The following is a 15,349-nucleotide window of genomic DNA, read 5'->3' as shown; positions in this document are numbered from 1 at the left end:
GGTGATGAGCCTCCCTTCCTTTCCCTCAGAGGCTCCAGGAAGAAAAGGCGGCGTCACGTGACATGGGGTAATTTTCATACCTGTCACATTGGTAATGGTGTATCGCTTTCATGTCGGGGATCCAAATAGAGAGAGAGGATTCAGTCTACCTCGTCTACTGCTGTACCTTCAGCAGGAAGAGAGAGGTGAGTGAGATTTGGAGGAAATGCTACCCTTGCTAATGTCTGATCCATCTCATACCCTGTGTTGAAGAGGTGGGGGGTAGCTACATTATGGTTAAACCATACAGAACAGAAACCACCCAGCAGAACAAAAAACACAGGTTCCCCTCACCCCACCCTTCTATCTCTTTCTCCCTCTCCCCCCCCCCCTTTATCTCTCACACTCTCCCTCCCTCTATTTCTCGCTCTCTCCATTCCCTCACATTTCATTTCAGGTTTTGTAATAACACCAGACCAGAGATGGGACCTTCAGGAGCTCATGGTTAATGGCCATATTATATTGTTAACGCACAGAGGTTGTGTGGGGGTGGATCAGAAAGAGAGAATACTGGCAAACAATAACCGGTGTCATCTCCATCCCCACAATATTTCTGTCTTTGACATCAGAACCCCTGCCAGAGGGCCAGGCGTTAGTGTCAGGCCGACAGTGTGTGTGAAAACGGTGTTTGTGCGTCTGTGTGCGTGTGTGTGTGACTGGTGCGCAGGGGCCATTCAGGGCAGGAAGGAGGGGGCACTCTTTTCTTCTTTTCCTGACACCTCTGTGAGACATTGGAAAAAGGGAGGGATGTAGTAGAAGAGAGGAGGGATGGAGGGTGAAAATTGCAATAGCAAGATTATGGAAGATTACTGAGCAGAGGCAGGAGCCTGGGCCTGGGTAGGATGTGAGAGAGGCTTTTATCCAGCCTGGAAGACAAAGGAGCTGCCGGTGATAAGTCTGGGTACACCCCTGCCTTCGCCCTGTCGGATGGTGGATGGGGTGTAAGGGAGGCAAGAGGTTGGAGGGGGGATGTTAGGGAGGGAGGAGGGGTTGTTAAGATGGCAGGGGGAGGGGTAGGCAAGGGGTCGGAGAAAGAGGGTGGGGGCTCTCACAAATTACTGCTCAGTCTCTAATGGGAGCCTCTCGCTTGCTCTCTATGTCTCTCTCCTTGTTTGTTTTAGACAGGCTGTGTAATTACAGACTTAACATTAGAGAAGGCTGGGTGTCTTACTCTTATAGGACAGAGATGTGTCGTTTTGTGTGGGTAGCCCAACTGACTGTGTGTGAAGGGTTGGGTGACTTTCATGTCTCATGTTCCATTTCCCTCGTGTGTGTGTGTGTGTGTGTGTGTGTGTGTGTGTGTGTGTGTGTGTGTGTGTGTGTGTGTGTGTGTGTGTGTGTGTGTGTGTGTGTGTGTGTGTGTGTGTGTGTGTGTGTGTGTGTGTGTGCGCGCAGCCACCATCAGTCTCCGTCATCCTCTGTGCAGTATCTCATGACCAGCACCGGGCCATCTGGACTTCCTCATCCCCGACCTACGCTAAGTGCCAAATGGCACCCCATTTTTTATATAGTGCACTACTTTAAACCAGGGCCCATACGGCTTTCGTTAGTGGTAGTGCACTATGTAGGAAATAGGATGCCATTTGGGATGCAGACCCTTCTACTCCCATTTCACAGGCGCGCTGCACTAACGCTGCCCATATAGTTTAGACACACACGGATACACACACGAATACACACATATATACCCAAAACACATTCGATCATTCTCCAGCGAACCGTATGACCTCACAGAAAGATTACCCAAAAATCATAAGCATTGGAACAATACACAAGCTAAACATAGGGGCACTCCTATTACAATTTTTTAAAGCCGTTGTTTTGGTGTCGTTTTCATATGATGCACATTTGTCTGAAGTGAATGAATACATGGGACTTTAAGATGATTGAACCTGTGTGAAGTGTGTATAGCCTATAGTGTATAGGTCGATGCCATTTCAAACATCTCAACCTTTATTGATGTGTTAGGGAGTGCGCGTTAATTTATGAAACGTATGTGGTTGCATGGTGGTTTGAATGTTATGACTAGAGTTATGACTACAGATTGACCAGAGTTTTTCCGAGACATATTTAGCTTTGAATGGGAGAAATGTACCCAAAGGCTGAAAATAGTTCCCCAGCCCTCCAAAACAGCTACTCCCCTCGGGGCTCTTACCTCTATAGTCTCCTCCCCACCCTCTACACAGGGTGACGGGCCTAGGGGCTATTCCATCTGTCTTCTCCAACCCTCCCTCTACTCATGGTGATAAGCCTCTGTCTCAGGAGCTTAGGACCTGTCTCCTAAATATCCCTGAGCTAAGACCATAATCTCAGGCAGAAATTTGAGCAACAGGTTTAATGGACTATAATGCTGACAAAATGTTCCCCCAACGTACCCACGTGACCTGCATGGGTACTTTCTCTGTTTCTTTCTTTCTCTCTCACTTTCTCTCTCTCTTTCGCTCTCTTTCTTTCTTTTGCTCCACTCCCTCTCTCTCTTCCTTCTCTCTACTATTTCTCTATGACTCTCTCACTCTCTCTCTTTCTGTCTCTCTGTTTTCTGTTCATTTTTCTATCTCTCTCCCTCCCTCTCCAATCTGTAGTGTTCCTGCACAGGCCTCTCAGTGGAGGATGATTCCACTGCTTGCTGGCTGCATATTTGTCTGACTGAAGCTTTGTTAGGTGACCTCCTGACCTGCCACGGCTGGCCTCTACTACAATATTCAGGGAATGGAGACTAATATTCAGGGAACGGACCAAATGGCACGGTATTCCCTATATAGTACATTACTTCTGACCAGAGCCCTATGGGCCCTGGTCAAAAGTAATGCACTATAGAAAATATGGTGCCATTTGGGACGCAGACCTATTAGTTGATGGCTTATACTTATACTCATACATGACCTCACTGATGGTTGGTTCATACATTACACTTATCTGTGCGTAGATCACGCACAGATACACGTATACACAAGCACACACACACACAAACATGCACATGTCAAAATTATTTAAAACATTGAGCACAGTTGACTGCTACATGTCATTATAATAGCCCAGAGCCTAAGAGCTTTTCTGCTTGAGTAACCTGAAGAGTTTATCTTCCTCCATACTTCCCATTCTAATGACAACAAGGTGTGGCGATGTGGCCTTAACAACCGCAGCGCTCTCCAGAGGGTGGTGTGGTCTGCACAACGCATCACCGGGGGCAAACTACCTGCCCTCCAGGACACCTACAGCACCCGATGTCACAGGAACGCCAAAGATCATCAAGGAAAACAACCAGCCGAGTCACAGCCTGTTCACCCTGCTATCATCCAGAAGGCAAGGTCAGCACAGGTGCATCAAAGCTGGGACTGAGGGACTGAAAAACAGCTTCCATCTCAAGGCCATCAGACTGTTAAAACAGCCATCACTAGCACAGAGAGGCTGTTGCCTATATTAACAGACTTGAATTTATTGCCCACTTTAATAAATGGAACACTAGACACTTTAATAATGTCACTTTAATAATGTTTACATATCTTGCATTACTCATCTCATATGTATATAATGTATTCTATACTATTCTACTGTATATCAGTCTACACCGCTCGGACATTGCTCGTCCATATATTTATATATTCTAATTCCATTCCTTACTTAGATGTGTGTGTATTGGGTATATGTTGTGAAATTGTTAGATATTACTTGTTAGATATTGCTACACTGTCGGACCTAGAAGCACAAGCATTTGCTAAACACCTGTATGTGACCAATCAAATTTGATTTGAACAGTGCTAAGAGTTGTCTCCTACACACAAATTAACACGCAGGTTTGTTTGTCTATGCCTCTTCACACTTCTTAGAACAACAGTCAAATATACACATTCGTTTTTTCATTGTCAGTCAACCCAGGCTTTGTTTTGAGGGACAAAGAGGACAAGTGATGAGATGTGGATTAGCTCAATGGTCCACCCCAGGATCCTCTTGTTTGTATGTACTGGATGTCCCTTTGAAGACTATTGTGTCAGTGAAGAAAAATACCTGTACTATAAATGCAGTCTGTACATCCCCTTTCTGTTAGTCACTCAGACACCATGCTTATCATGGTTGCGTCATCTGAGTGATAGGAGGTTTGTGAACACACACACACACACACACACACACACACACACACACACACACACACACACACACACACACACACACACACACACACACACACACACACACACACATAACCACCCATAATTGCACCACCACCAGTAAACGGAGGAAGGGGGGGGGGGTGTTTGGATTTTTAGATTTGGATGACACCCTATCTCACTGACAGCTTGATGCCTGTTGGTCTAATGAGACGATTGTCCCCATTGTCTTCCCCAAACAGAGACTCAAGTGACGAAATGGTGCAAGCATTTTGTTCAGCCTGACACTTGTTGTCACCACCTGGTTGGCTTATGGGACCTGTGTGTGTGTGTGTGTGTGTGTGTGTGTGTGTGTGTGTGTGTGTGTGTGTGTGTGTGTGTGTGTGTGTGTGTGTGTGTGTGTGTGTGTGTGTGTGTGTGTGTGTGTGTGTGTGTGTGTGTGTGTGTGTTTGTTTGCTGGCTCTCACACCACCTTGGCTGGCTCATGGGACTTTTCATTTCGGCGACCCGCTCCTCCCCTCCTGCATTCAACGTTGCCGGTATATTAACCACCGGTCCTGGGATCCATCATTACGCACACATGGCATCAATCATTTACGCGCACCTGCACGCCAACGCCACCCCTTCCCTGTGTTCTGCTGGTGACTAAAGCAGCCAGGTTACCCGTGATACAAGTCAGTATTCCACGTCCATCCATGTCTGAGGACGTCGGAGATGATGTGGAAACTGGCCACATGAAGCGCTGTTACCTTCAAGTTAATTTAGGTTTTTCTAGGGCATTGTGGACGGGGGTGGCAGATGGGTGTAAGCATCTGCCTCTGATAAGCATCTGCCTCTGGTTGCAAATTCAAATCCAGTGACAGAAAGTTGTTTTTGAGGGTTTTAGTTTAAAGCCTATCCCAAACCTTAACCCTTATCTTAACCATTCAGAGTTAATGTCTTACCTTAAGATTTCGAAGTTAAAACTTCTTGCGACTATAGGGGGTGCTGTTTCAAATTAGCATAATTGTCTCTACAGATGAAACGGCTTCCTACTCAATTCTTGATCGTACAATATGCATATTATTGTTATTATTGGATAGAAACCACTATCTAGTTTCTATAGCCGTTTGAATTATGTCTCTGAGTGGAACAGAACTTTTTCTACAGCGAAATCCATGACAGGTTTTGCGAAGGTCTGAGAGCGAAGCTCTGATCTCAGTTCAGTTTAAAGGGGTGTGTATATCCTATGGAACGACACGAACTGCACCCGCCTTCCCCTGGATGTCAGTAACCAATGAGAAGTGGAATGGGCTTCCTAGGTGGCTCTCAGAGGTTATAAAACACCAAGGAGTGAGGTGCGCCATCTTTTCGACGTTGAACTTTACGCAGAGAGAGACCTGGGCATGCCATTTTCGAGCGCTCAGTAATGAACTTTAGATATATCAGTCTGTAATTTAATTTGATATAGGTGTTAGAAACATCATAACGAAGCTATTTGAAACCGAGTTATATCAGATTATGCGAGTATATTGCTATTTTTCGGAATTTCCTCAGTATTGCGTATTGAGGATTTGGACACGTTAGCTAATGTTAGCAATTGTTAGCTATAGTTAGCTGCTATATCAGAAGTTGAATGCAACGTTTTACAACCAAGCAACGATTCTTTTGGACAAAGAACAACCATGGCAAGATTCTGATGGAAGCTCGTCGAAAAGTAAGAGCTATTTATGATGTTATTCCGTTTTTATGTGGAAAAATGTAAACTCAATAATGGTGATTAGTGACGCCGTTATTGCGTCACTAGTCTGGCTGTAACGCACACTGTATGTCTAGTAACGTTAATTTTAAAAATCTAACTCTGCGGTTGCATTAATAACTAATACATCTTTCATTTCATGTCCAACCTGTATTTTTTTAGTCAAGTTTATGAATAGTTTTCGATAAAAATCGTTGTATTATCATGATGCTGCCGGGCAGATTGCTTGAGTAGTTGGACAGTATTTCCATTGTGTAAGCACGATTTGTGCCGCTAAACATGCACATTTTCGATCAAACTCTATATGGATTGTGTAATGTGATGTTACAGGAGTGTCATCGGAAGAATTCTGAGAAGGTTAGTGAAAAAATTAATATATTTTGGCGATGTTTACGTTATCGCTCTCTTTGGCTAGAATCAATGCTCTGGTAACGTTTGCATATGTGGTATGCTAATATAACGATTTATTGTGTTTTCGCTGTAAGACACTTAGAAAATCTGAAATATTGTCTGTATTCACAGGATCTGTGTCTTTCGATTAGTGTTTGCTGTGTATTTTTACGAAATGTTTGATGATTAGTAAGTAGGTAAACACGTTGCTCTATGTAGTTATTCTAGTCCATTTGTGACGGTGGGTGCAATTGTAACCTATGACATCTACCTGAAATATGCACATTTTTTTAACAAAACCTATCCTATACCATAAATATGTTATCAGACTGTCATCTGAGGAGGTTTTTTCTTGGTTAGGGGCTATCAATATCTTAGTTTAGCCGAATTGGTGATAGCTACTGGTGTTGAGAGAAAATGGTGGACAAGAAAAATTGTGATTTTTGCTAACGTGTTTAGCTAATAGATTTACATATTGTGTCTTCCCTGTAAAACATTTAAAAAATCTGAAATGGTGGCTTTATTCACAGGATCTGTATCTTTCATTAGGTGTCTTTGACTTGTGATTTAATGATATTTAGATGCTACTATTTAATTGTGACGCTATGCTAGCGATGCTAATCCGTGTGGGGGGTGAGGGGTGCTCCCGGACCCGGGGTAGGTGCTCGGTAGAGGTTAATGCCAAAACATACCCTAACCTTAAAAATGTGGAGTTAATACCTAGACTTAACCTTACACACTCAACATCGAACTTTTACGTTTGAGAAATATGGATGAACGTTTAATTGTGAAGTGAGACAGAGCTAGTTAGAGTAAACTGCTATCCTGTCATGACAATGTTACAGTAAGAACTGGTAACTGCAGAGGAAGAGGTGGAATTACCTCAAATAATAAATGGTGGAGTCATTCTACTCATTCTTTAACCCTTTTAGGATCTGGATAGAAAAAATTTATCCAATTGATCAGAAATACAGTGTAGATATTGTTCATGTTGTAAATAACTATTGTACAGTGGTTCCTCCTTTAAAAGTTGTGAGCTTGCACCGCAGGACTTAGAGGTACCCAGCATCACGGCTTCATTGCTCCAGACCACCACAAGGGGGAGTTAGAGCACTCATTATGCATCTGGGTCCCAAGGTTTTTATATGACCAATCATATCGAGTGGTTCCAATGACAAATTTTGACGCGAGACACGCTTGCCTCGTGGCGTTCTTCAACAAAGATGGCTGACAAAACATTACAGTGGAACCAGATGCACGTTGTTATAACGTCAAAATGAGTCCAGCAAAAAATGTACAATTGAGAGAAATATGTTAGTTAATGTAGAGACAAACGTTTGTGCATATGCTTTTGTCATAAAGTTAATTTATGAAAATCGCTATTTAGTAAGTTATCTGACTAGCTGACATTAGCCAGCTAGCTAGTTTTAGGAGAATTAATTTGTAATTTGTGTTGTTTAATGTTTTAGGGACTTCTGAGAAGACCAGCAAACCAGGCTGCCGTCTTGTGAAACAGTGGCTGTAAAGAATCTAAAGAAGCTAAAGAATTTACTTCAAATTGAATGTGCAATTGTGTAAGCTTGCCTTGCAATGCAGCTGAAGTAACATAGCTAGCTAACTATTTACTTGCTTATTGTGTAGTGGAGGATAAAAATAACTGTATGCCTGTGGATGTGTAGCTAGCTACAGTTTGTAGCCGATCTGTGTATGGACCCAAAAACGTTAGGTTCTGAACTAATATTCATACCAATCTATGAACATCAGCTATCATAGTTGTTGTATCAACTTCAAGTCTGAATGGCATTAATGAAGCCTATGGAAAGAGTAGAATATAATAACTGTATTGTGCCAAGGATGCAAGTCCAATATACACATGTACTGTAGTTATTACCACGCATGAGATTCCTACATTGTAGCCTGTACATTGAATATATTCACTGATCATGTACTCTTCCTTGGCAAATAAAGGTGCGGTTCAGGTATGAATCTCTGAGACATTATTTTTCAGTCATATCAAACTCCATTATTTGAATGATGCTGTGTCTGCATGTATGTATTACAATTATACACTTCAACAGTGTTTACCACTCCTGCTCCTGGAACATCAATGATTACACATTGTAACTATGCAATAAACTAGAAACATGATTGATTTGTAATTCATATATACAGAAAAAAAACTATGCCTATCTATCTCCATCTGCATTAATCTGAGGACACAGGATAGTATTTCAATTAGATACTTAATTTCAACCAGTGGAGAATGTGAAATGCTTTATTGAAAGAAGTACCACCCTGCATACCACTGCTGGCTTGCTTCTGAAGCTAAGCAGGGTTGGTCCTGGTCAGTCCCTGGATGGGAGACCAGATGCTGCTGGAAGTGGTGTTGGAGGGCCAGTAGGAGGCACTCTTTCCTCTGGTCTAAAAAAAATAATATATCCCAATGCCCCAGGGCAGTGATTGGGGACACTGCCCTGTGTAGGGTGCCGTCTTTCGGATGGGACGTTAAACGGGTGTCCTGACTCTCTGAGGTCATTAAAGATCCCATGGCACTTATCGTAAGAGTAGGGGTGTTAACCCTGGTGTCCTGGCTAAATTCCCAATCTGGCCCTCAAACCATCATGGTCACCTAATAATCCCCAGTTTACAATTGGCTCATTCATCCCCCTCCTCTCCCCTGTAACTATTCCCCAGGTCGTTGCTGCAAATGAGAACGTGTTCTCAGTCAACTTACCTGGTAAAATAAAAAATAAAAAATAAAAAATCCACGTGTTATAAATACATAAATGCGTTATAATTATGATAATTGTAATATTATAAATACAAGTTCAATCTGTACTTCAATGCACATATGGTGTGCATTATAAAACAAGGAAGAAAGACGAGGTGGGGAGAGAGGTGTAGAAGACAAAAAGGGAAAGAGGTAAGAACAGCGGCAGACAGCATATGATTCATGAATTACAGTGATACTCTACTATTCTCTCAGTTCATCACAATTGCGGTGTCTCCGAACCAGCCTTGGGCCCCCAGTTGGCCTGAAGGTTATCTTAAGAGCGGGTAAGGTGGCGATGACGGGACTGGCTTCCTCTCTCACATCAAAACATACCTGCAGAAGAGTGACAGATGGATAAAGAGAGAACATGATTAAGCCTTGTTTTTTTATTCTAACACGGTCAGTCCTCTTAAATCAGGAGGTGAAATGCAAAATTGACCTTGGATCATTAACTCTGAGGACTACTACATCTCTGTCTGTATTTCAATGTAAAGCATCTCTTTAATAATACTTCCTGTTGACCCGACCAAGTGACATCTTACCTATGATCATGCTGTGCCCTCTGTGTCAGCCAGTTCAGATGTGGTAGGGGTTCACCAAAACAGCTGATATGACCTTTCAGCTGTTTTGGTTTAGGGAGAAGGGGGAGAGTATGAAGTGAATAAGAGAGACTGTTATTGTGTGTGTGTGGTCTCACCTGGTGTCCACACTAAGTGGCTACAGAGTACTTTATGCTGAAAAGCAGACACAAGGACAAACAATAGAAGATAATGTCAATAGAAAATACTGTATGTGATGCAGACACCTATCGGAGTGTACCTGAAACATTTAAATATAGAGGACTATGTGTCTCACCACTTGGTTATTGCAAGGCTAACCCCCAGGGAAATCATGACTTGGCATTAACAGATAGTCCAGTGAAGATGGATGTGCTTATGTGGTGTAAATCTGAAAATTAGAAGCTGACATCTTAACCTGTTGGGGATGGGGGCGCTGTTTAGACTATTTATGCTAATGTGGCTAATTTTTTAAACGGCTTCCCACAAAATCCTTGATCGTACAATATGCATATTATTATTATTATTGGATAGAAAACAGTCTATAGTTTCTATAGGAGTTGAAATTTTGTCTCTAAGTGGAACAGAGCCCATTCTACAGCAATTTCCCTGACATGGAGTCAGATTTGAGAAATGTTGGCCACTTTTCTGAAGTCAGTTAAAAGGGCACTGTCGTTGCTATGACTATACGGACACTTCTTACGTCTTCCCCTGGATGCCTTTACGTGATGACGATTCCAACGGGCTCGATTGCGCGTTCACAGGCCCTACAAATGAAAAAACCCTGAAGCTAGTCATTCTTTGGGAGCTGCGTCATGAGCCAAGAGGACACCGGCGCGCTCCTGTTCCAAGCGTTAGTTTAGCCTGTTATATTTCTCCGGTCATCTTTTCACTCGTTATAGGAGTTACAAACATCATAAAGTAGTTAATTTAAAGCGTTTTATAGCAATTTATATCCGTTTAGTGCGATTTTGGGACATTTATTTTTGCAACGATGTGAAAAGTTGGGCACGCTTTTCAGTTCATCCCGAACGTAGTTGACATTTCCACATGGCAAGAGGACAGCTTTCCACCAAAAGACGATTTCTCCCAAGAAAGGATCCTTTGCCCAAGATACTGATGGAAGAACAGCTCAAGGTAGGACATTTTTATTATGATAAATCGTGTTTCTGTCGAAACATTTTAGTGGCTTAGGACGCCATGTTTTTTGACGTAGCTTCGCTTGGCGCAAACTGTATTGAAAAGTAAGGATAAATTAAAAAATGTAATAACGCAATTGTATTAAGAATTAAATTGTCTATCAATCCCTGTCCACCCTATATTTTTTAGTCACGTTTATGAGTATTTATGTATAAGAGTAGATCACTGTCTAAGTGGCGCAAGGACATTTTCTGACCAGCTGAGCTACATTTCACATTGTCTAACCATGATTTTGGTGGCTAAATATAAACATTTTCGATCAAACTGTATATGCATGTTGTAATGTGATGTTACAGGAGTGTCATCGGAAGAATTCTGAGAAGGTTAGTGAAAAAATTAATATCTTTTGGCGATGTTGACTTTTATCGCTCACTTTGGCTAGAATCAATGCTGGGCTGCTAATTGCTATGTGCTAAGCTAATATAACGATTTATTGTGTTTTCGCTGTAAGACACTTAGAAAATCTGAAATATTGTCTGTATTCACAGGATCTGTGTCTTTCGATTCGTGTATGCTGTGTATTTTTACGAAATGTTTGATGATTAGTAGTTAGGTAAACACGTTGCTCATTGTAATTATTCTAGTCCATTTGTGATGGTGGGTGCAATTGTAAACTATGCCATATACCTGAAATATGCACTTTTTTCTAACAAAACCTATCCCATACCATAAATATGTTATCAGACTGTCATCTAATGAGTTTTTTTGTTGGTTAGGGGCTATAAATATCTTAGTTTAGCCGAATTGGTGATGGCTACTGGTGTTGGTGGACAAATAAAAGATGGTGGATTATGCTAATGTGTTTTTAGGTAATAGATGTACATCTTTACATATTGTGTCTTCCCTGTAAAACATTTTAAAAATCGGAAATGTTGACTGGATTCATAAGATCTGTGTCTTTCATTAGCTGTATTGGACTTTAATGTGTGAAAGTTAAATATTTAAAAAAAATATTTTTTTTGAATTTCGCGGCACTGGTTTTTCAGTGGGGGGGGGGGGGGTGTGCCGCTAGCGCCACGCTGATCCTAGACAGGTTAAGGTTTTTTTAATTAATGCATGTGAGACAGGTTCCATGTACAACAAGACAGGCAGGGATGGAGAAAAAATACACAGAACATTTTAATTACCTCTGATAGAAAACACTCTGAAGTTTCTAAAACTGTTTGAAAGATGTCTGTGAATATAACAGAACTCATATGGCAGGCAAAACCTGGGACAAAATCCAACCAGGAAGTGGGAAATCTGAGGTTTGTAGGTTTTGAACTCGCTAGCGTCCCACATATCCCAGAGAGGTGAAGAACGTTGGCTAAACTGGAACACTAGCGCAAGCCCATAGCAAATTAATGGAATCGAACGTTCGTAGAGCCTGTTTTGACTGCAGTGATGCTTAGAATTCCATAAAAAATATATCCCTTTTTATTTTACCACTACAATGTGTTTGTCAGATGAAAATGGAAAAAAACAACTTGTGTAGAAAGTTAACACCTCGATGGTGTCAACTGTGCTTATGTCTGCGTAATGAAAAAGTAGGGAAAAAATAACAACTTCTGACTATTTCTGGTCTAGCGATCGATGACAAACGAGCTCGCTGCCAGACTTACAAAGAGGAGATTCTCCTGATTTAAAATGGTGCCCGTGTAACAGTTTTTCTTCCATCCCTCTCCTCGCCCCTACCTGGGCTCAAACCAGGGACCCCCTGCACACATAGACAACAACCACCCTCAAAGCATCGTTAGCCATCGCTCCACAAAAGCCGAGGCACTTGCAGAGCAAGGGGAACAACTTCTTCCAGGTCTCAGAGCGAGTGACATCACCGATTGAAACGCTATTAGCGAGCAACCCGCTAACTAGCTAGCCATTTCACACCGGTTACACCCGATTTGAAAAAATCGAAATATACACATTGCGAGATATTTGGCGATATAGACAGACATGCCTATATTTCCCCCATAGGAAACAATGGGAAGACCGCAGAGTTCCAATATTATTTTTGTTGTTTACATTTTAACTATAAAACAACGTGAGCAAGTCTCATTACCAACATTAGCGAACCAGGCATTTTGATGTTAAACAATAAGCTGGGAATAGAACGTTCGGAAGGTGAGTTTGTGCCATGGTGCTCAATAGAACTAATAGGAGCTGGCAGGGGGGGGGGGAGCACTGAAATAAGGCCTGTTTTTTCGCGATTACTTCAAAATGACAGGCTTACCAGGTCTGCTAGGGTGAGTAAAATGGTCAGAGTGTTCTCATTTGTGTCTGTATGTAGCTAGCCAACGTTAGCTTGGGTGCATGACTGCCGTTGTAAGGCCTGAACGCTCAAATCAACCCTACTCCTCGGCCTGAACGTCCAGTGTGCGCTCCAAGAGCAAAACGGTCTGAATTTACAAACTGAAATGTTTTCTCTGAATGGAAACACCATAATATTAATCAAATTATTTAAGCCAAATTTCTTAAAATCAATCAATTCTTAAAATCAATCAATATACTATTTTATTACAAAAAAGTTTTTAAATTATCTGGTAATGCCAATGCGGAATACAATCAAATGCTTCTCAAAACTAGAAATAACTTGCAGTTACAGAAGAAATGGCTGACAATTAAATGACGTGCCATAGAATGCTGCAGCAGCACGCAAGTTGGTCCGCAGTATGACGCAACTTTTAATGGAGGAATCGCTGTAGCTGGAAACCGCATATTTTTTATGGAATATCTACATAGGCGTACAAAGGCCCATTATCAGCAACCATCACTCCTGTGTTCCAATGGCACATTGTGTTAGCTAATCCAAGTTAATCATTTTAAAAGGCTAATTGATCATTAGAAAACCCTTTTGCAATTATGTTAGCACAGCTGAAAACTGTTGTCCTGATTAAAAAAGCAATAACACTGGCCTTCTTTAGACTAGTTGAGTATCTGGAGCATCAGCATTTCATCACCAGTGCTCCAGGCCATGGAGGATTACATCCAAGAGGCACTCCAACATCCAAGAGGCGCTCCTCTCTCTCTATCTCTTCCTCCTGTGCAACTGTATACTAACCGTTTTATCCGTCTCGCTCCATATCTCTACCATTATTTTGCCAGACTGCGTTTGTCTGTCTCTCTTTTTCTGTCTTTCTTCTTTCCCTCTCTCCCTACCTGTTCTCTCTCTCTCTCTCACACACACACACACACACACACACACACACACACACACACACACACACACACACACACACACACACACACACACACACACACACACACACACACACACACACACACACACACACACACACACACACACACACAGAGGAGTGAGGACTGTAATCTTGGCTGGGTCTTGGGATCTGTCTATACCCTACAATCTAGCAGGGTCATAACCACCAAGCGGAGAGGATTCTAAATCCCTCCAGGGGTGGTTTGGCCTCCCTTCTTTCTCTTTCTCTTCTCCTTAAAGAGAGAGAGAGAAGGAAAAGCTCAATTTAGGTCAGTTTTGAAGGCTAAATTATAACTCTGCTACAGTTCCTTTTGCTGAGTCGTGTTTTTACATTTTCTCACTTTCTATCGTCTTTATAAAAAGGGAGACAAAAATGTAAGCTCTGTATTTCTCCTACAAAGGCTCTTCACTGAAAGAGGCCCATGTTGCAACATCTTATAGACTACACACAGGAACTAACTTAAACCTGTCTAGGATGAGGGTGCCGCTAGCGGCACTCCCCCCCCACCCCCACTGAAAAGGCAGAGCCGCGAAATTCAAAAAAAATATTTTTTTTAAATATTTAACTTTCACACATTAAAGTCCAATACAGCTAATGAAAGACACAGATCTTGTGAATCCAGCCAACATGTCCGATTTTTAAAATGTTTTACAGGGAAGACAAAATATGTAAATCTATTAGCTAACCACCTTAGCAAAAGACACCACTTTTTCTAACTCCATCAGTTTTTTACTCCATCAGCAGCTATCACAAATTCGACCAAATGAAGATATATATAGCCACTAACCAAGAAACAACTTCCTAAGATGACAGTCTGATAACATATTTATTGTATAGCATATGTTTTTTTTGAAAAATCTGCATATTTATGGTATAAATCATAAATTACATTTCAGCTACACTCAAAAATTGCACCGAAAGCAGCCATAACATTTACAGACACCAACATCAAATACCTAATTACTCCTCATAAAACATTTCGGAGAAATACATACTGTGCAGCAATTGAAAAACAGGATTCTTGTGATTCCAGACAATATTTCCGATTTATGAAATGTTTTACATCGAAAGCTAAATGTAGCGCTAAATTAGCATAGCCACGCCAGACAGACACACTTGGGCGCGCGCGACCAGTTGACATGCACGACAGATATATGAAATAACATTATAAATTTGGTCTTACTTTGGCTGATCTTTCATCAGAATGTTGATCAAGTTGTCCTTAGTCCAGAATAGTCGTTCAATCCATTCAGAATGGCAACTTTCCATCTTCCTTTAGCCTGGGTACTAGTCGAGTGGCATGGATCTCTCCAAAGTAAACAAAGGAAACATTACAGAACACGGCAAAA

The 15,349-nt window shown here is 41.7% G+C and overlaps 1 long non-coding RNA gene across 1 annotated transcript in view; it reads left to right on the top strand.

Moving 5' to 3' along the window:
• The window catches only part of LOC129859481 (uncharacterized), a 39,481-nt gene extending 31,208 nt beyond the window's left edge, over positions 1-8,273 (top strand). The window contains exon 2 of the long non-coding RNA XR_008760171.1: positions 7,743-8,273. This is a non-coding gene — a long non-coding RNA (uncharacterized LOC129859481). The remainder of the gene's footprint in view (positions 1-7,742) is intronic.
• The last annotated feature ends 7,076 nt before the right edge of the window (positions 8,274-15,349 follow it).

Source organism: Salvelinus fontinalis, chromosome 7 (genome assembly GCF_029448725.1).
Source record: "Salvelinus fontinalis isolate EN_2023a chromosome 7, ASM2944872v1, whole genome shotgun sequence".
NCBI classification, from domain to species: Eukaryota; Metazoa; Chordata; class Actinopteri; order Salmoniformes; family Salmonidae; genus Salvelinus; species Salvelinus fontinalis.
The sequence above is the reverse complement of the archived record's forward strand: the minus strand, read 5'-3'. Positions and strand labels throughout refer to the sequence as shown.